The sequence below is a fragment of the Neopsephotus bourkii genome, unplaced genomic scaffold (genome assembly GCF_033783945.1).
Source record: "Neopsephotus bourkii isolate Nb327-2 ecotype Australia unplaced genomic scaffold, CSIRO-AGI_Nbou_v1 NB_1075, whole genome shotgun sequence".
NCBI lineage: Eukaryota > Metazoa > Chordata > Aves > Psittaciformes > Psittacidae > Neopsephotus > Neopsephotus bourkii.
The window spans coordinates 352,726-374,714 of record NW_026901563.1 but is presented as its reverse complement, the minus strand read 5'-3'; the positions used below and the strand labels follow the sequence as shown (position 1 = coordinate 374,714).

The 21,989-nt window shown below is 36.8% G+C and overlaps 1 long non-coding RNA gene across 1 annotated transcript in view; it reads left to right on the top strand.

Annotated features, from left to right (window-relative positions):
- Positions 1-21,989, top strand: part of LOC133216948 (uncharacterized) — a 181,890-nt gene that overhangs the window by 59,677 nt on the left and 100,224 nt on the right. Inside the window, exon 2 of the long non-coding RNA XR_009726760.1 lies at positions 15,532-15,575. This is a non-coding gene — a long non-coding RNA (uncharacterized LOC133216948). The remainder of the gene's footprint in view (positions 1-15,531; positions 15,576-21,989) is intronic.

Genomic DNA, 21,989 nt, shown 5'->3' with positions numbered 1-21,989 from the left:
TAATCACAGAATCATAGAATAGTTAGGGTTGGAAAGGACCTTAAGATCATCTAATTTAAACCCCCCTGCCATGGGCAGGGACGCCTCACACTAAATCATGTCACCCAAGGCTCTGGCCAACCTGGCCTTGAACACTGCCAGGAGTGGAGCATTCACAGCTTCCCTGGGCAACCCATTCCAGACCCTTAACAACCTTACAGTAAAGAACTTCTTCCTTATATCCAATCTAAACTTCCCCTGTTTAAGTTTTAACCCATTACCCCTTGTCCTATCACTACAGTCCCTAAGGAAGAGTCCCTCCCCAGCATCCTTACAGGCACCTTTCAGATACTGGAAGGCTGCTAGGAGGTCTCCATGCAGCCTTCTCTTCTCCAGGCTTAATAGCCCTAGCTTTCTTAGCCTGTCTTCATACAGGAGGTGCTCCAGTCCCCTGATCATCCTCATGGCCCTCCTCTGGACTTGTTCCCATAGTTCCATGTCCTTTTTATGAAATGGCCACCAGAGCTGTACACAATACTCCAAGTGAGGTCTCACGAGAGCAGAGTATAGAGACAGGATAACCTCCTTTGACCTGCTGGTCATGCTCTTTTTGATGTAGCCCAGGATACAGCTGGCTTTTTGGGCTATGAGTGTACACTGAATCCTGCTTATGTTAAGTTTCTCATGGAGCAACACCCCCATGTCCTTCTCTGCAGGGCTGCTCTGAATCTCTTCTCTGCCCAGCCTGTAGCTATGCCTGGGATTGCCCTGACCCAGGTGTAGGACCTTGCACTTGGCATGGTTAAACTTCATGAGGTTGGCATCAGCCCGCCTCACAAGGGTGTCAATGTCCCTTTGGATGGCATTCCTTCCCTCCAGCATATCAACTGAACCACACAGCTTGGTGTCATCAGCAAACTTGCTGAGGGCACACTCAATCCCACTGTTAATGTCACAAACAAAGATGTTGAGTTCATTAGCTGTTTTCACCCAGAATTAAATCCCCTTGAGGTACACACCAGACTTCCCCATCTCTCCCCACTGCACATCAAGTACACACAGCTCCTTGAGTGAAAGCAATCCAATGAGTGGGTTTGCCTTTACCTGAAGCAGCAATAACCCAGGCTGTCTTCCCCATCAAATCCTTCATGAACATCACAGAAACTTTATCCCCCTCTACAGTATGTAAATGTTAAGATGAGTCTGGACCAACCCTGTTGGGAGATCCCCTAGTGTTGACCAACTAGGTGGCCTTTAGTAAATGTGTATCCCAGTGTTTGAATGTCCCACCACCCATTGCTCTCAGTGTAGTTTTCAACAGCCCATTGTACCATTCGATTTTCCCAGGGGCTGGTGCATGGTCGGGGGTGTGGTATACCCACTCAGTGCCATGCTCTTTGGCCCAAACATCTGCAATGGGAAATGAATCCCATTGCCTGACTCAGTAATCTCTGGGATGCCATGTCACCACAGAATCTGTTTCTCAAGCCCCAAGACAGTGTTCCAGGCCCCAAGACAGTGTTCCAGTGTATGTTTCCAGCCATCTGGTGGAGACCAGGCAAGGTGGACAACTTCTTAATTTCCTCTGTCTCCAAAGCAGCAATACCAAAAGCCTATTGGTACCCTTTTGGGTCTTTGAGGTACCATCTCCTGAGGTAGTCTATGCCAAGGATGCATGGAGCCTCTGGACCAGTTACAATAGGGTGCTTTTGACATTTCCTCCCAGTCAGGCTGATTTCAGCCTCCAGTACAGTCAACTATTGGGATCCTCCTGTCGCTCCAGAAATACAAATACCCCTTGATATTTTGATGCCATCAGGGTACATTGTGCACCAATGTCTACTGAGCCTTATACTTTTGTGGGACAGATATGACAAGGCCATCTGATTCACACAGTCCAGTAAATCCAATTGTCCCTTAACCTCCACCTGGCTGGAGGCAGGGCCCTTCTAATAGTGATCATAAGATTCTTCACTTACTCCTTGTACAAAGGAATAAGAATTCCTTTTCATAGGAGTTGGAGTGAAATCAGCTCTTCCACTCCGTGTGGGAAACTGCCCACCAGAGACCGGAGCAGCAACTTGCTTTTGAGGATCCCAACTAACTGTTGTTTTCAATTCATACAGGACCAAGGTAGGATATCCATCCCACTTTCTCATATCTTCTCCGTGATCCCACAGGTAAAACCATAGGGTGGCCTGTGGCATGTACCTTCTGTATCTTCCCTCTTGAATAACAGTGTGTCTTCTGTTAATAGCCAAGATGCAGGTCTGTACATGTAGGCATCTGGATAGATTGACTCTCAGTTGCTGGAACTCCTGCAACAGTTTTTCTAGAGCTGAAATGGTGGGTGGTATAAGATTGTCTTCAAGCTCATGGAGCTGGTGACTTCCTTCATTCACTCTTGGTGCTGCTGCATCCATCCAGCTTATTGTTGCCAATGACTTGGTGTATGATGAAGTCACACTCCATGTAAATTTCCATTCAACTTTATCTGGATCTATGTAGGGGATTTAACTTTTGTTATTTTATTATATCAACTGGTGAATATTATATCAGCTGATGAATTTTTTAATTAATTTTATAAAGCTTTTATACCAGGAATTACAAGCATAATTTTGTAGGTTGGACAGCTGGATTTTAGGTGATGTATTTGATGTCCTTTATAAGTGATGAAATTTATAAGAAAATGTTGTACATTCAGCTTCTATTTAACCGTATTTCATAGTGAGTAGCTTAATTGTGAGTATGCATAGGTTAACAGAAACAAAATTATTTTGTAAAATCCAGGTTTTACCTAGGTTGCTTTTATATAAACAAGAGTTTTCCAACAGGCAGGAATTTATAGTTGATCCTTCAATAAAGTAGAATATTGAATGTGTCATCTCAGTTACATTTCGTATTCACACTTGTATAGAATTTTTTCAGATTATTTTTCTGATAAAAAGAAGACTTGAGAAAAGACACAGGTCACAAACGTGCATTTTTAAAAATCCAAATACTGAATTACATAAAGGCCGTCTGGAGATATGAGTGCTAGTTAAATGAGTATTTGCCTTTTTCAAGTATAACTGCATATAATAGTATGACCCTTCCTTCATAAAGTTTCTTTTGACCAGAAGAGAAAGTCAGATTTATGATGGAAATTCTTCATGTAATATATAAAAGAAATATTTTGTAGTAAGTATACAAATAGACCAATGATGAAATTTTAAAGAGGTTCTGAAATATTAATAGCTACCGGCAAAAAAAATAATAAATATATATATATATATATATAAATCCTGTAAGTATAGAGATGTATGTGAAAGATATTAAACTAAAATGAGAATTACTAAATCCAGTTTGCAGAAATCTAACAAGACAAAATCAACAAGAGAAATACACATAAAATTTATAACACAAATTAGTTTAAAACTAATGTGTAATCTGCAACTTTTAAGTTGAAGTGTTAGAATCTTTTTAGGTCATTGTCTTACATGAGCTATTAAGGTTCTTTAAATTATTTTTTTTCTTTTTATAATCTTCTGCTAGTTGTCATCCATTTGTCCACGCAAAAGAATGTTTTATTTAAATTAATGTGTTTTTTCAGACAGTGCAAGTAAATATATACATTACTGAAGGATTTTTGACATTATTATTATGATTGGTTTTGAAAGTTTATTTTCAGTCTTCTTATGGATAATTTTCACATCTATTACTTGGCCTTTTGTCCTGGGTTCAGCAGTAGCAGTCATTTTTCTCAGTCTTAGTAGCTGATGCACTGCTGGTTTTGACTTTCAGCCTGAGAACAAAGCTGGTAACACTGATGTTTCTAGTTGCTGCTCAGTCATGTTTACTCTGACCAAGGACTTTCTGAGTCTCATGCTCTGCCTGGGAGGAAGGGAAGCCAGGAGGAATCAGAGACAGGGTCCCTGGCCAAAACTAACCAAAGAGGTATTCCATGCCACAGCACATCATGCCCACTATATAAACTGGGGGCAGTTACCCAGAAGGGCTAGATCACTGATCAGTTGGGCTGGGTATTGGTCAGGGGGTGGTGAGCAGTTGTATTCACTTCCCTTGTTATTTCCCTTATCATTATTATTATTGGTGACAGCAGTAGTGGTTTGTCTTATACCTTAGTTACTGGGCTGTTCATATCTCAACCCATGGAAGTTACATTCTTTTGATTCTCCTCCACTCCCTCTGGGAGGAAGGCGAGGGAGTGAGTGAGTGACTGTGTGGCTATGAGTTACTGACTGGACTTCACGACACCTTAAGGAGCTTTTCTGATTCAGTATTAATGCAAATGATATTGTCATGTTTTGTGATTTTTCTACACTTATCACTCAGCTATAGCCTAGATTCACAGAATTATTTATTTTTTAAATGTTGTTTTTCTATTTATCACTAATGGATTTGCAGCTAACCTATGGCTCCAGCCATGGTAATTTGCCTTCAACATCTTTGATGTATGCATTGTGATGAAAAGTACTGTGGTTCATTTTCCTTTTGAGTAAGCACATTTTAAAAAAATAAGGAGGGGGAGGAGGCTGAGAAAGAGAGAAACTCTCAGAATAATAACTACCTTCGCCTAAGATGTGGATGGCAAAACACACTTGGTTGCTTTCAGTACTGTGTAATGAAATATGGCACCTTCAGGACAAAAATTGTGTGATAGCTTCTTTTCTTTATACTTTTTTTCACTAAATTCTTCAGAACTGCTTTTCTTTCAGCATTATCAGTGTGATAATATTTTAATTAAAGAAAAAATCTTGGTCTAATTATTAATTCTTTCCCCACATCAAAAGGACTGCCCCTAATATTATGTGTCATGACTTCATATTACATTTTGTTAGTTCATTAGTGTGAACTGAGTATCCTATTATATAAAGAATTGTTCATCATGATTCAGTGATCTAACAAAGCTCGTTGAAAGGTGAAATGATTAGTAAAAAGAAAGAAAATTTCAACCTTATGGAGCATGTTAAGAAACAAACTTTTTATGTAAGAGTACTTGTATCACATAGGAATACAGGAAAGGCTGTTACTCTGATCTGTATTTTGCTTTATCACATACAATTTTGTCAGTTTCTTGGTCTGGAAAAAAAAAAAACAAACAAACAACCGACCAACCAAACCAGAACATTTAATTCCTTGCTAGAAGAGGTTTTCGTTCAGCAATAATGGTTGGTGATGTACAACTAGTAAAGATTGTGTGATTTTCCTACATACTGAAGATCCAGGGTAGACCTGGCTATATGAATGGATAAACTCAGAAATTGTGGATATCTCAAACTTCTCCAAGAAATGACTATCTGTGTAACTGCATGCTTACATAGGTTCTATTACTACTTTCTGATAATTCCTTTGTCTATAGCTAAAAAGTAAAAAAAGGAAAAGAATCAACCAAACTGAAGAAACATATTGATATGTAGCTGGTTAAAACTAAGAAGATATTTGAATATAAATAGTCATTCTTCCTTCAACATAATTTGGATTTAAGAAAAATCACACTTTATCTTTCTACAAAATTCACATAGGTTTCTCTAAAAATCCATTTGTTGAGATTTTTCTGTGTTACAGGCATTTGCTACATTATGTCATCTGTTGATTCATAAATAACTCAGTTACTTTCATGGCTTGCTTTATCTGCAGATGTTTTTAGAGTGTATATACCTGAAAACTTGAGAAGCACTAGCATTGTATTAATACTTTTTCAGAGCTTTCCAAGCAAAGAGTTCTTGGAATTAATATCTTGTCCATTTGTCTTTCATTCTTATTTAAATCATCTGCAAATGTAAAGTTGGCTTTCTTTTTATTTACAGGTAAACTGGGTTACAATAGTATTTTACAAACACAGTGGTAACATGAGCATTAAAGTTTTACCAGGCTTTTGGGGCAAATCTTCCGACATCCTCTACTGACCAGCCTTTGGTTCGCTTTGTGTCCTGGTTCTGCAAACTAAATACCTTCCAGATGAAACTGAAGTGGAAAATCTTCTTAGTAGTGCATGCAATATGACTCAGCTGTTAATGGGCATTCATTGTTGAGTGATAAGGAGTTAAACTCAGTTAAAAGCCTTGAATCAGATATAGTGTGGGGACTACCTCAGTCTTTTGCCACATGGCCTTTAATATACCTGTGTTGTACCAGTTTTCACTGATAGAATTTGAATTCTTAACACTGAAATCTCATTCTTTAAATTTCTGATGCTTGCTTAGGTGCCCCATATATAGTGTGGAGAACTAAGCAGTGAAATTCACAAACATCACACTGAGAAAATACCTGTAGCTGGACTACAAGTGAGGATAATAACTGACTTTTTTTTTTTCAGTATGTTTACAAATGATGTAGAGGAATATCTTTTTCCGTTCTTTGCTCTGAGCATTATTCCAAAAGTTACTGAGACCTTCTACGAGTTAGGGTCATTCCTTTGCACCATTATATGCAACAAAAGAAGAATATACAATATATAGATTATAGAATATAACATAGAATAGAATAAACTAGAATAGAATTTTCTATGTTCTCAAAGAAGGCAGGTGGAGTGATTGAAATCCGGTAGCCTACTGCTTATTTCAGTGGATGTAAATGATGATTTTCAGGATCACTCTGTATGTTTGCATTATACAGGACATATGACTCTTTCCTAATTTATTCTGAGAAATTCTACCTTCTCGCAGCATCAATTTTTTCTGATGCAGATTGCAGTTTAAAAGTCACAATGCAGCTAATTGAAAGCCCTGTTGTAAGGCTCATCTCATTAAATACTAAAATGCAAGCACCTCCCAAGTGAAATGTGGCAGCTGTTAAACAGTGAACAACAATACTGCACAAGAGCTCAGGACAGTGAAAAAGAACATTGTATCTAATTGAAACTGCAGGAGGATTGTTAGTAGACAGAATGCAATTATCCAAACTGGAAAGTGTCCAAACTAACGGGGTTAACATACATTTCTTTTCCTCATCTTTTAACGTTGCGGGAGAGGGAAAAGGAGACTGTTACTGTCCTACATTAATGTGTAAATCATTAGAATTTGTGACATTAAAGTGTAAATCATTAGAACGCTACTTATTTGTTTCAAACCAAAAGAAGATCTTCCTTGGAAGAAAACCCACTACATTAGAGTATCAGAATAAAGCTAACTCACCAGGAAGTGCACTGGCTTAGCTCCTTCAGCACTGTTGTCATTCTGTGCCTTGTAATCTGTGTTTTGAACAAACCCTGAACTCAAACTCAATGTGTTGTCTCAGAAACACATCTTTTAAAGCGTGGTTTCACAGAATGATGTAAAATTAAAAGCAACCACTGATAAGAAGATACTCTCTCCTTGCAGCGTGATGGCATTATGTGGTAGTGTTCGGGTATTTTGGCAGCTGTTTTTCTCCCCTTGACATTTACTCACATGACCATTAACATTCTTGCTGAAGCAAGTTTTTTTGTCAGTTCTTTAGTTTATGCTCCTTCAAGTAAAAAAGTTTCTTAACAGATTTCCTTTTTTAATTCATTACCATAAAGAATTACCTTTATTTCAGCTGCAAGAGGTTCCTCCCTGTCCTTCGTATATGCTGTGTCAAACAATACTAGCTTCCTATGCCACTAATATAAATCATTTGTCAAGATCTATTCAGGTTGAGAAAAATCAATCCTTAAAAATTATCATCTTCAATCTACAATTCTGCAGGCTGGAAAGCATTTGCAGCTAAGATATGAGGTAGACAATTCCATTTCCTTTAGAGGACTGAGACTGCTGCCTCTGGAATACTTCTTCAGGAGGAAATAATGTAAAAACTAGAATCAGAAAAGTTAACTGTGAAGCCAGAAAAGCTTTTTATTGTATTGTATGTTGCCAGGAGAGTTACAAATTAATAGTCTGTATTAGTTGATCAATCCTGTCAAGTTATTCGAGTTTAATGGTAAAAAAGCAGGTTTAAATAAGCCATACTACAAAAAAAAGTTACAAAAAAACCCCCAACAACAACAACAACAAATACCCAAAACATGTTTTTAGTGATTGAAATACTGCATATTCACTTACCTTTTGTACTAAACTTGAAAGGCTGGAGAGAGACAGCAAACTAAATGATGAAGACTGTCTGGAGACAAGGGACAGAGGAGGGTAAAGTAAGGGTTGCAGTGAGCTTTTCTTTTGAGAGAACAACATGATGTCTCAACTTGGTTGGAAGACATATGTGACTCAGACCTGGTCAGAGTCAATATATTTGTTGCCTGATTGGAATTAAGTACAAACAAGGCCAGATGCTGAAACTCTTTAACAAACTCAAGTGTTTATTCCTGGAGAGATCAATACAGGGGAAGAGAGAGAAAGAGAAGAGAAGAGAGGGAGAGGTTAGAAGAGTTGAAAGCAGATAGTTACCACCTGTGGATCCAGTTTCATTGGTACTCTTCAGCCAGGGTGCTGGTGGTGGGAGCTCACCCTCTGACCTGAGCCCTGCCTGAACATAAAAGTTCAGGTTCTTTGGGATACTATTCATGATTTATATGTGAAGTATAGTGAGGCATTACTATGATAATGATGGATGTGTTTTAGTGAACACATGCAGTTCCAAAGTTGGGGTTCTGTGAGTGTCTTCTAGGTGGTCATTGTCCCTCATGTTGTGCCACATCCTTTGAGTCAGCATTTTTCACAGTTCTGTGGAGACTTATCAGCTTTGAACTAGGGGGTCAGAATGATGCTGACTACATAGTATCAAAAGCTAACATCTTTGTTGTTTCTTTTGTTTGCAGTAATTCTTGCAAGGCCTTCCATGGTTGAATGCAAATGGTATCTGAGACAAGTTCAGTTTAACTCAGTTCTCTGACTCTTACACTATGAAGTATAATCAGTGTTTGAGACAAGATCAATTTCCAGGCTCTTACAGATGTAAGCACAAGAACATGCCTAACAGAAATGTTTGAAGTAGCTGGAATATCTTTAAACGTATGGAAAATGTAAGACTTAAGGGAAGATGAGACTGTTTACACACTGGACTGTTTTACACACTGGTCATTGTAATATTTTTTATTTTTTTTTAAGTTTTAGTACTAATAAATGATCTTCCCTTAAGTAGGGTTGACTATTTACTGGTGACAGCTTCCAGAAAAATTAAAAGTGAAATAGACAAGCTGAGATAACATGTAGTACCTGGGAATATTGATGCTAGTCCTATGCTGAAAGTGTGTTGTGCAGGTCTGCTTGAAGACATCTGATGACCTGAGATCCAGACCTGAAAACAGATGTGCTTTAAAGTCTGAAGTGATCCTTGAAGATGGCCAAGTCAGTGTAGCAGTAGTTAGTGATAAATTTACCATGCTGAAAAACAGAGGAAAAATCACATAGCTTGAATTTTGTCTAGTGGATGAAGGGTGCTCTCTGGGCATTGCACACAAGCTGCTGTTGAGACAACTATACAGCAGCTTTACATTAAGGAAGAACATAAAATAAACCTAGTAGGGCAAAAACAGTAAAGCAGACTAGTAGTTTTTAGTGTATCTGTAGAAATATTCCTCCTTTAGTATTCTGTGTTGCATCTTGCACTGAAAACATATTCTCTAGTAAAGCTTAAAAAGAAATCAAAGACAAATGTTAGCTTTCGATCCATGTAATGGTATAGTGGCGTGACACATTAATGTCAGTGTTGCACGCTGATAATATAGTACAATTACAATTTTATCACTCCCAGGTGCAATTCAACTGCCAGAACTAATACAGGCCACTTACACAGATTCTGACCCCCTACCCCTATCAGAGGTTCGGATACTCTTTTATGAACTAACATGAATCAGTCTGGGCATAATTCTGACACTGCTGTCATTGCACATTAATATAACTACTTTCTTTGGCATAGCAGGATACTGCAGAGATTTTTACAGAATAATATTTAAAATGTGCGCTGAGAAGCATGATGTCATGTTGTATATGATGAATAACTATTGTATTTATTAGGTCATTAACAGTATAATGCTTAAGAATACCTTTCTATAATAGTTAAAAGGGCAGGAGTCAATTATAGCATGAGCTATGCTTGAAAATGCAGAATGCATGCAGAAAATGCATGCAGAAAATTTTACGTTTTCTTTAAGAATATGTGCTTTGGATTGGAAACATTCACTGTTGTTTAAATTTTCTGACTCTTCGTAGTTAAGAAGCTCTTCATGAACTACAAGTAAATAACCTCAGTGATTTGGGCCCAATCTGCATGCTCCAGCAAGCTTACTCACCTCTGGACTACCACATTTGCAGCCTATGAGTTGAAATTTATGCTGAAACAGCAAAACAAGATTAAATTTCTGAAAATCCGACTAATAAAGCTAGTGAAATAAAATAGTAATTACTTTCCTATGGAGCTAACAATAATGGAAAATGTTGGAATTAAACAATGAGCAATTAATTGTTCAATGTTGCTGAAGTAGAAGATAAGGAATTAAAACAGTCCTTGGGGTTAAATTCAAGACTGTCAGAAAACAAAGTTACTGAATGAAACTTATGTTGCTTATTTTACGCTACAAAACAGCCATATAACTTCTAGGTCTCATGGCTATTTTCTGAGCCTAGAAACTCAAGTCAGTGTATTGCCAATACTTCACAGGGTTTTCCTCTTTTCACATGGGTAAAAAATGTTAATACCAGAATTTTATCTGACTTTCTTAGTGTAATAAAAAACTAAGTTGTAATACATCTGATTACATGTAAAATATTTTTGATTGCTAATAGGAAGTTAAGTAGGAGGAAAAAAATCATGTGTCTTCTGCACTTTCAAAGATCTGTTAATGTGTAAAATTATCAGTTAGTGGTAACATATGAAGAGGATTTTAGACATTCATGTTTGACTAGAAGTGATTCATTTCGGTCCTAATTCTACATCCTGATAGCCAGTGTTTAAGAAATCAAATTCTGCTCTTTGGTGTATTGTGTCATATAAGGAAAGTCGTTTGCCGAGATATGAAATTAACCATGATGCAGTGAGGATTTCTGAATGTTATCCCAGGACACCATTTTAAATATATCTTTTCCTCTTCTTCTTTTTTTTTTTTTTTAAGTGTTGTGAATTAATAATGTGTTTGCAGACTCATGTCTTAGAGAATGCTTGTCTTTATTTTCACTATATAGGTGTTTACAAGCTGTGTGGTTTATTGGTTGATGCCACTTCATTCTCCCTTTATGAAAAGATTTTGGGCCACAAAATAGCTCTTTAATTTACTACCCCTATTCTGAATCCTCTTGCTTTTCCTTTGTATGTATTCACCTGTGACTGAGAAGCCATTGCAAGGAACTAGTTATTCTGCAGCTAGCCTTTGCAAAGAAAATTCTTGAAAGTAATAACCAAAATGAAATGTCACACATTTTCTTAGCTTTAAATTTCTAATAAAGCAATATGAGGCAAACACTCATACATTAAGGGGTAAATACTTTAAGTCTTTTGGCAGTAACTGAGAGAGGATTAAGTCTGATGGAGATTAATTATTTTTTTCTCTTCATTTTGGTGCTGTTTTCTCAGATAGCAAATATTTTGTATTACTGACTTACTCTTCACAGATGGCACAAATAAGCATGCAACAGTCATATCTAGCTTAAAGGTCTCCAGCTGCAACTTTATTAAGAAATACCATTCCACAAATAAACGTAATGTTTACTCAGTGGCTTTATATCCATGGAAGTAATATGCACACACACATCATCAGAGCTGCAATAGCTGATACCATAAGCGTCCCATCAGTTTTAGTCCCAAAAGAAGGATCAGATGCTCTTGATTAAGATGCCTTCATAATAAATCTCAGATTAGCTGTTGATGTTGTTAACATCTGTCTAGTCATGGCAACACCTCTTTAATTTTGAACTCTGAGGAGAGGCTTGCAGACTGTGCTTTTACAGGAATTAGCGTGCTTGGAAAAGCACCTGAACATGTAAGAACAAAGTTGCTTTTAGAAATCACATCGATAAGAGTTAGATGATTAAGAGTTTTGGCAAATCTACCTCTAACTTTAACATCCTGAAATATCTTTAAAAATCTTAGAGCTTGAACATCTTTAACAATACGTTCAAGAAGAGGCATAAGACAAACAGACTAAACTATGTCTGGGTACAGCGAACATATTTTCCATAATAGCTTTTTCCTTTTCTACGTGATATACATATCATACATACACATACTCATATCCATACTATGACTAAGAAACAGACCTTGGAGTTCAGAGCATGACAAGTATCCTACTCAAAGAAACTTTTTCTTAACACAGATACACTGATCAGCCAAAATATCAAGAGTTCTTTGAAGAAGAAAGGTACTGTGTCACTTTTTCTGGTTCCACACATCACAAAAGCAGCAGGAGTATGAGGTGTCTTAATCAGAGTTTAAGGCTTGATCAGATGAAGTGGGTGGGAGGATTACTTTTTGTTCAGGTGTGAAGTAGGTGGACAGCCCCTCTCAGCCTTCATTCACAAAGCTCCCTAGAAATCAAGGAAGTGAGGATGAAATTCATCAGAGGTTACTATAAACCATTTTAAAACACTGTAAAAGGTTAAGCTATTTTTGCTCCTTGGTAGAGACTATATTCATTAAAAAAAATTATTTCTTTGCTCAGATATGTTTGTCTTAACATATCTTTTGGACTTTCATGTGTGAACCAAGTCACTTTACCGTTTCAGGTAAAATCTTGTGATTTCTGTGCTTACTTTCATCATTGTAACATATCAACTTCAGTGACCTTGTTTTCAACTGATACTAATGTAATAAAGTAAGAAGTAATTAATTCACACTGGCCAAAAGTGACCACACAAGTCACTCAGTTACTGCCAAGAAACCTGTTTGTTTTCTTAAATGTTCAATAAAAGCTCAAAACACATCTGTGATCTCTGTGTAGATTCAGTACATAGTTCTTCTTTAGTTTTTTTGTGTTTTGTTTTTGTTTTTGGTTTTTTTTGTTTGTTTGTTTGTTTGTTTGCTTGCTTGTTTTTTAGCTCCTGTTACTCTTTCTGACACTAACTATTTCTGGAATTCTTGTAAACATTAGTCCTTCAAGTAAAACACAATCCATCTTCAGGTCTGGGAAAACTGATGTCAAGAGGGGAGGTTGGGCTATTATTAGAATCGAATTACTAAGTTATCTGAAAAGGTTATTGTCCAAACCCTCTGATTTTAAATGATAAAGGAACACAATAGAAAAGCTGGTATTTTGAAGAATGTGTTAGGAAGGGAGGAACTGTTTCACAAGGAAACATGTCACTTAATTACCAAACAGACATCCCCTTAATGAGGTGCCATCCCAGGACATGCCTGCTTTGCTTACATCCAAAAATATGTGCTCAGTGCCCTTTTGCATATCTAGTATCCTTAGAATGGCATCCTGACAGACATCCTATCTGCCATGTGAAAGAAGATTCTGCCTTTTTTTTTTTTTTTTTTAAGATTCTTCTCAGTGAGGGTGACAGAACACTGGAACAGGCTGCCCAGGGAGGTTGTGGAGTCTCCTTCTCTGGAGATATTCAAAACCCGCCTGGACACGTTCCTGTGTAACCTTATCTAGGTGTTCCTGCTCCGGCAGGGGGATTGGACTAGATGATCTTTTGAGGTCCCTTCCAATCTCTAGCATACTGTGATACTGTGATACTGCAATTAGACACTTGAAACAGTCCTATGCACTTTCCTTACAGATTCTTAACTTTAAAGACATGCATGTGTTATTGAATATAAGGAATTCAGTAGCTTTTCCTTTAACTTCAAAGATATTCCCCCTCTTCTAAACTCAGTTAAGGAATTCTTGTAGAATATGATGTACTCTTTTCTCCATATAATTATTGATCAGTAAACCCCACTTCAATAATTTCAACAAATCTGACAAGAGGCAAGATCATTCACTGCTCTTAAAGGTGAGCTATAGAAGGCTTTTAGAGTGTCTAGAATATTCCATTACCTTCAAAAGGAGGAAGTAATAATTTACATTAAGGTCACTGCTAATTACAAGTTTAACCTTGCAAAGTTTGAAAGTTGTGAATAGCTCACAGGACTGTAATTCAGCTTCTGAAGTAATAGAATTCAAAGCACAGACTGAAATAAGTTTATGAATTCTGATCATTTTGTTAGATCTGGAGGGGGGTTTGTTTGTTTACTTACCTGTGGTGTTTTGGGGTTTTTTCTGGGAGAGGGGGTTGTGTGTGTGTGATTTTTTTTCTTTTCTGGGGTGGCAGAGGGAATGTTTAGGCCAACATCTGCATGTATAGAGCAGTAATAAGCCATGTAGTCATTCATGTCATGAACTGACAGTACGTTATTTCTGATGTAAATCCTGATTGCAATTTTTAATTTTATCTGCTTTCTGCCCACTTGTCCATATTCACAATAATGTGCTTGAAAATCTTGATCCTAGATCAGTTTCAAGTGTTCATTATTTATGGAGTCAAATTGCTTAAGATATGTTTCTTCATCTATCCTCGCAAAATGTGAAAACAATTAACCTCCTGTTTGAGCATTTCTAGTTTCTGTAGGACTAAACCCAAATCTTTATGCAGTGATATGGTAGATTTCAATCTCTTAATATTATCTGTTGTTATTCTTATATCTTGCAGCCCTTAAAACGTCAGACTTATAACAAGCTTAAGTTTCTCTGAATAGAAGCATTTTAAATATTTTTGGGAATATAGGTTTCATGCTAGGGTTCCATGAAACTGACAGAAAAAGGGGTGAGGGAAGCTGAGGAATAGAGCTTTTGAACATTTCCTTCTTCAATGCATGAAGATCATAAGTTTTGCACATTAGAAATATTATTACATGTGGTCAAATCACTTGTGAATAAAGTGTCAATTCCCAAATCAATCTGATTAAGCTTTCATCATTTATTATGAAATATTTCAGAGTTATGAAATGGCATATTGATATTTTGCCTATGATTAGTTTTTTTGCAATATCAAGGACTCAGATGCAGAAATGCTGAGATTAATGTTGATAGTCTACTAGTTATTATTCTCTAATTATTATTACTTGAGTCCAACTTTTGCAAAAATAAGTACAAGCCCTAAGACAATTTATAATGTTTAATAGAATGTTCTATGCAGACTTGCAAACTGTGCATTCAAGTGCTTTGCATTATAAAGTTTATATTTGAGTTGGTCTTTGTATGTCATTAAAATCTGTGAACTGATGCGAAGCTGAAAAATATGTTTCAAGGATTACAAAGTATGTATTTGGAAATGGTGACCCATAGTACAAATACTGACTTTTTCAGCAGTTTAAACTTTCACTTGTGACATCATTTGCACATTCAATTATGAAAATTGTAGCTAAAAATGTTCTCTGATGTGATCTGAAATTCATAAGACTTCTAAGGCAGTTCAGAAGTGTCAGATGTGTTTTAAAAAAGGAAAGAAAGAATTGCAGAGATGCATTTCCACTTTTGTTACTAATTATTCTTTTAAGTTATGTATCAGGTACTGCAATATTTATGAATCCTAATTCCTTCTGACTGTTCCTATCAGCAAACATAAATCTGTGTAACATAGATGTGTGTTATTTAACAATGGCTCTTAATGCCAGTAATATCACAAGCTTTTCTGTTTTTTTTTTTTTTTTCAGATCTCTATCCTGAGACATAACAACAGGATGTGCCTTGGAGAAGAGTAAGTTAAAAAATTCTTTGCTCTTAATTTTTTTTTCATTATACTAATAACTACTGGATAATTTATCTTGAGTTTCAGTGAAATGCATCAATAATCCATGAATTAAAAAAATATCAAGCGACTTCCACTGAGTCCTATTTATCAAGTTCTACACAGTTACTCAGACTTGGCCTTGATTTTAACAGGAGCTTTGCCTAAGTAACATCCTTTTGAATACATTGAATTTAAAGATTAACAGTTTTAGTAAATTAGTATAAAATATTTAAGCTGTTTTGTCCCCTAAATTTCTACGAATAGAGAAACATCTTAATCCTAGCTGATACTGTTTCTTCAAGTAACTTTCCTCTAGAAAAGAAACCCAAATGAAGATGAGCTACTTCTACAAAATAAACAAAGAAAAAAAGAAAGTGATTAAAAACACTTATCAGTGTCTTTTCATTTCTGTACATCTCATATGTAAAGAACATACGGAAAATGTTTTTGGTGTGTTTAGCTTCCTGTTTATCACTGGGCTTTCTCTTTTCTCTACGCCTGAAATATCTGTCTTCTCTGTAGCACTTGGAAATTTGTTTTTTAATTATAAAAAATATGTATATAAGAATAATTTACAATTCCTGTCTCTCACATAGCATATTTAATGAACTTTAAGACTGAAGCCTTTTTCATGTTCATATTTTGTATTGTTTTGCATTATCCCAGTAGCATGAGTTTTAAATTGTACTGATATACTGACATAACTTGAGCAGAAATTAACAGTATCTGATAACTACTTGGTGTTGAGGGAATGGTTAACAGCAAAGTCTTTGCTATGTCAGGTCTCTGCTGAGTCAGAAAGTTGTCCTGCTTTTTTAACATCAAAATTAGTGCAATGTAATATTGCTTTCCACGTGGTATGGTGTTACATTACAGTGCTGATTGCTAATCCTTATTTCTATTTGATAAAGATACAGCAAAGTGTGCTTGAGTGGAAAAAGTAAAGTTACTCTAATCCTGCATTTATAACAGAGATCATGAGCACACTTGGAATGTTTAATTTTACCTTTGATTTAATGAGTTTAGAACTTGGATTTTAGACCAAAGCCTAACCCCTGTCCCTAAAGAAACAGAAGTTCTTTAGCCAGGAAAATGGGTCTTGTTTCTGCACAGAAAAAGAAAGGTCCAATGGGTCAAAGGTAGGAGCAATACTGGAAGCAGATCATCTGTGCCTGGCTCCTAGGAGAATCTTTCAATTTTCTTTTCCCCAAACATAAAAGCAATCTCCTACAGCCACTGAAGTCACTTGAGGTATACCTTCAATTCATTTCAATTGTCACAGTTCCTTCCCATTCAGCAGAGTAGTATTAATTTTCATCACCTCACTGCTTGAACATAAATCTTTATTACTTCAATTAATGAGTTTCATTTTTCCCTTCCTTTCCTATGTTTTGTGAGAATACACTATACTTCCACTTATATTTGCAGGGCACTCTAAGAGTCATGAGACATAAACCCTTCAGTTTTGGAGCTACACTTCTTTTCTTACAGCCTACTGAGAAATTGGCATCATACTCAGATCAGGAATGTCTTTTACTTTTAAAGCTATTCTTTACTATTCACAGTTGTATCCTAATAATGCCTCAATATATTTTCAGTAGACTGCGAAAGATAAAGTTTTAATGGGAGGAAGAAAGCCAAGAAGGGAACATGTAGTTTTCTTTCCTTATAACTTTTACGTTGCAACCATGAGATCATTCATAAGCAAAGTCTGAACCATGTAATTAAATGATAGTGGCATAACTGATCTTTTCCTAAATGGAGTTATTTTCGTACAGAAGGCTGTACAGATGCTGTTTACTTCATGCAGTTGCACATAACACAGACATTTATGACCAACTAGGAGGAAAAAAAGGATGGTGAACAGAAAAAGTGAGTGTTATGTCCTAAAATTGGTATTTTGATCCAAAATACAGTACAATACTTATACACTAGTAACTTCTACCCATTCATAAATGTGCTACAGTTGTGTTTGTAGAATCATAGACTAGAATCATAGATTCATTTAGGCTGGAAAAGACCCTTGCAGTCATTAAGTCTGATTAACCTAACATTTAAGTCATTAACCTAACATTGCCAAGTTCATCAATAAACCATGTCCCTAAGCATCATGTCTACTACTATTGGCAGATAAAAAAGAGGTTCACTAATTTGCAGGTTACTATTTCATGCCAGAAGAGGTGTCACTATAATAAACATGTTTTCACACGAAGTTCAGATTACAGAATTAAGCTAACAATATGACAACAGAAGTCGTATGTTAATCTTTGCAAAACTGTAGTTTATCAAGTTAATCCTGGACTGTACTCAGATGCAAGCAGCCTTAACAAAAACAAATGTTTTTAATTAAAGTCTTTAAACTTTATAAGGGTGCTTAAAAAAAAAAAGAACAACTTTAGAATAGGGGAGAACAAAAGCCAAACTTCCCTTCAAAAGCCAAACCATGTATTTTTAGGGAGAAATAAAAATGGAGAGCTGAAATTTAATTCTTAACTGATCTTGCTCTGTCCTGTCACATGATGAATGTTTAACACCAACTTTGGATGTTTTCTTTATATAATCATGGAATCATACAAAGTTTTAGGTTGGAAGGGACCTTAAAGGTCATCTATTCCCCCCCGCCCCCCCCATCATAAACACAATGTATATCTTCGAAAAATTTCTAAACAATAATGTCTGGAACTAGGCATATTTTTTAATTTTAAAATTATTTTGTTTATTGTTATAAATGGCCTCAGGTTTTGAAGTCTCTGGACATTGAACACTCAAATTGTTGGTCTGTTCAAAAGCTTATGCCTCTTATGATGATCGGCTGAGAAAGTTGGGACTGTTCAGCCTGGAGAAGAGAAGGCTGCGTGGAGACCTCATAGCAGCCTTCCAGTATCTGAAGGGGGCCTATAGGGATGCTGGGGAGGGACTCTTCATTAGGGACTATAGTGATAGGACAAGGGGTAATGGGTTAAAACTTAAACAGGGGAAGTTTAGATTGGATATAAGGAGGAAATTCTTTCCTGTTAGGGTGGTGAGGCACTGGAATAGGTTGCCCATGGAGGTTGTGAATGCTCCACCCCTGGCAGTGTTCAAGGCCAGGTTGGACGAGGCCTTGGGTGTTATGGTTTAGAGCGAGGTGTCCCTGCCCATGGCAGGGGGGTTGGAACTTGATGAACTTAAGGTCCTTTCCAACCCTAACTATTCTATGATTCTATGATAATGATAAAAGATATCCCTTTTTATAATAAACCAATCTAGATCTCTAAAAATATTAGGACTAAAATATTCCTAGAAATGTACTGTGTGAAAAAGAAAAAGAACAGAAAATTCACCCTTTCAGCTTTATTTTCTTTTCATATAATCATGCCATTCTCTGAAGTCAATTAAACATCAGAACATAAAAGATATTCTTTCTTATAATAAACCAATCTAGATCTCTAAAAATATTGGGACTAAAAGATTCCTAGAACTGTATTGTATGCAGAAGAACAGAAAGTTCTCCCTTTCAGCTTTATTATTCTTATGATATAATTATATAATCTTCAAAGTCAGAAATGTTGGATTAGAAAGCATCTTCATCTGGTTTTCTTCTGAACATTTAGCAAGGAAGTGTAGCTGTAAGGGAGAATAATTATGTTCCTTATTTTTAAATAAAGGTTAAAGTTGTTATTACAACTACTATTATGCAGAAATGTAGTTAAATCAAATTTAAACAACTATATGTATAAAATTGTATGGTGTAAGTAATATTTGCAGATGAACTGCCTGTTGCAAAGAAAAAGAATAATGTAGCTGAATTTCAGATAGATATTTAGAAAAAATTTTTAGTTCAAAATAAGCATAAAGGAAATTAATGAAATAAAGAAATGAAGAAAATAAACTTGAAATATTAGCCCCCCCAAATGGTTCTTATAAAAATGAACTTAGAAATACTTAATTGCTCACTGTACTGAAGCAATCAAATGAAAACATGATCTTTCAAAATGAACTATTGTAACCAAACCTGTATTGCTCACCAAAAAAGTGTTGATCAGATTCTGCTATAATTGTTATTAACTAAAGCTTATGAAAGCAGTAATTATGTCATCATTCTTCAGCATCTGTACTTTAACAAGCTAAAAAATTGCTTTCTTTAAGCTTTGAAGTGCTTTAACGTATATATACATAAAACCCTATTTTTTTCATTGTCAGTGTGAGTCGAGATCATCATGTTCATATAATTTCCAGCAACATTCTTTCAAATCTGTACTTCAGCTGTTCAGTTCTAATTAGAGGTCCAGTGTATGTACTTTTTCAGCAATGAAATGGAAAATTTCAGGGACCTTTGGGGCTGTTTGGTGTCTGAAATATCTTTCAGTTGTGTTCTCACTGCATACACCAGAACATTTTCCAGTATTCTATTAATAAATTTCTGGACTATTTTATTGCTTTAATATTATGTGTTCCTTAATTAAACAGAGTTTGATAACATTCTATTCCTTTTCATTTATTGCAGCCAAATTAGTAAAAAGATGTAAAATTATTTCTAAATAAAAATTAATGAGATCAGAGAACAGTTTAGACTTAAATGTGCTAAAAACTGTGAGCTATTTAGTAAAATGCATCTACATTCTACCTAAATATCACAGAAAGAAAAAAATTATATAGGTATAAACTGAAGACAACTTTAAGTCTCATAAAACAATTGCGCAACATATGGATCAAATTATAGTAGGTAAAAAATCCTCAGCCCCAAAAAGGTCTACATCTACCTTTTTGCCTATGAATCACTTCTTTTTTTTTTCTTGATTATTCAGAAGTGACTAGAAGCCCCAAAAGCCCATTATTTCTATTACACCAGGGAAGTCCTGAAAAATCAGCAATGTTTCCTTTTACTTACTCCAATACAAAAAAAACTTCTGCTTAATATAAAAGCAAAACTAAGGATTTTTTAGTCTTTCAGAGACAAACTCCAAATGTGATTGCCCTATATGACCCTATCAGATAGCCTCACTTGGTTTTTTTTTTTAATAGCAGAAAACAACTAAAACAAATATAAAATAGAGGACTGCAGGGTCTGCTACAGGACACCCAATCAGGACTGTGTGAATGAAGCCCTCTACAGGCAGATAGGAGCAGACTCAGGCTTGCAGTCCCTGGTCTTCATGAGAGAATTCAAGCACCTTGATATCAGTTAGAGGGGTGGTACAGCCCAGCAGAAGCAATCCAAGAGGTTCCTCAACTGTGTGGAAGACAAATTTCTCTTGCAAGTGATAGAGGAGCTGACAAGGAGAGGTGCCATCCTTGACCTCATTCCCACCAACAGAGAAAGGCATGAATTTGATGGACGGGCCAGCCAGTGGATAAAGAATTGGCTGGGTGGACACGCACAAAGACTTGCAGTCAGTGGCTCAATGTCCAGCTGGGAACAGGTAAATGAGTGGTGTCCCTCAGGGGTCGATATTGGGACTGATCCTGTTTAGCAGCTTTGTTGGAGATATGGACAGTGGGATTGAGTGAGCCCTCAGCAAATTTGCCAATGACACCAAGCTGGTTTGGTCAACAGGAAGGAGGGAAGGGATGCCATCCAGAGGGACATTCACACACTTGAGAGGTGGGCTGACGCCAACCTCATGAAGTTCAACAAAGTGAAGTGCAAGGTCCTACACCTGGGTCAGGGCAATTCCAGGCACAGTGAAGGGTTGGGCTGAGAAGAGATTCAGAGCAGCCGTGCGCAGAAGGACTTGGGGGTGTTGGTCAAAAGGAAACTTAAAGTGAGCTAGCAGCATTCACAGGAAGCCCAGAAAGCCAACTGTGTACTGGGCTGCATCAAAGGAGCGTGGCCAGCTCAAAGGAGCTGTTTCTGCCCCTCTACTCCGCTCTTGTGGGACCTCACTTGGAGCACTGTGTGCAGTTCTGGTGTCCTCAACATCAAAATGACATGGGGCTGTTCGACCAAGTCCAGAGGAGGGCCATGAAGACAATAAGGGGTCTGGAGCAACTCTCATATGAAGACAGGCTGAGAAAGTTGTTGCTGTTCAGCCTGGAGAAGAGAAGGCTGAGTGGAGACCTCATAGCAGCCCTCCAGTATCTGGGGGGGGCCTGTAAGGATGTTGGAGAAGGATTCTTCATCAGAGACTGTAGTGATAGGACAAGAGCTAATGGAATTAAACTCAAAGAGGCAAAGTTCAGGTTAGATGTAAGGAAGAAGTTCTTCACTGAGGGTGGTGAGGCACTGGAACAGGTCGCCCAAATAGCTGGTAAATGCTTCATAACTGGCAGTGTTCAAGGCCAAGCTGGACAGGGCTTTGTGCCACATGGTCTTGTGCGAGGTGTCCCTGCCCATGGCAGGGATTTGGAACTAGACAATCTTAAGGTCCTTTTCAACCATAACTATTCTATGATTCTATG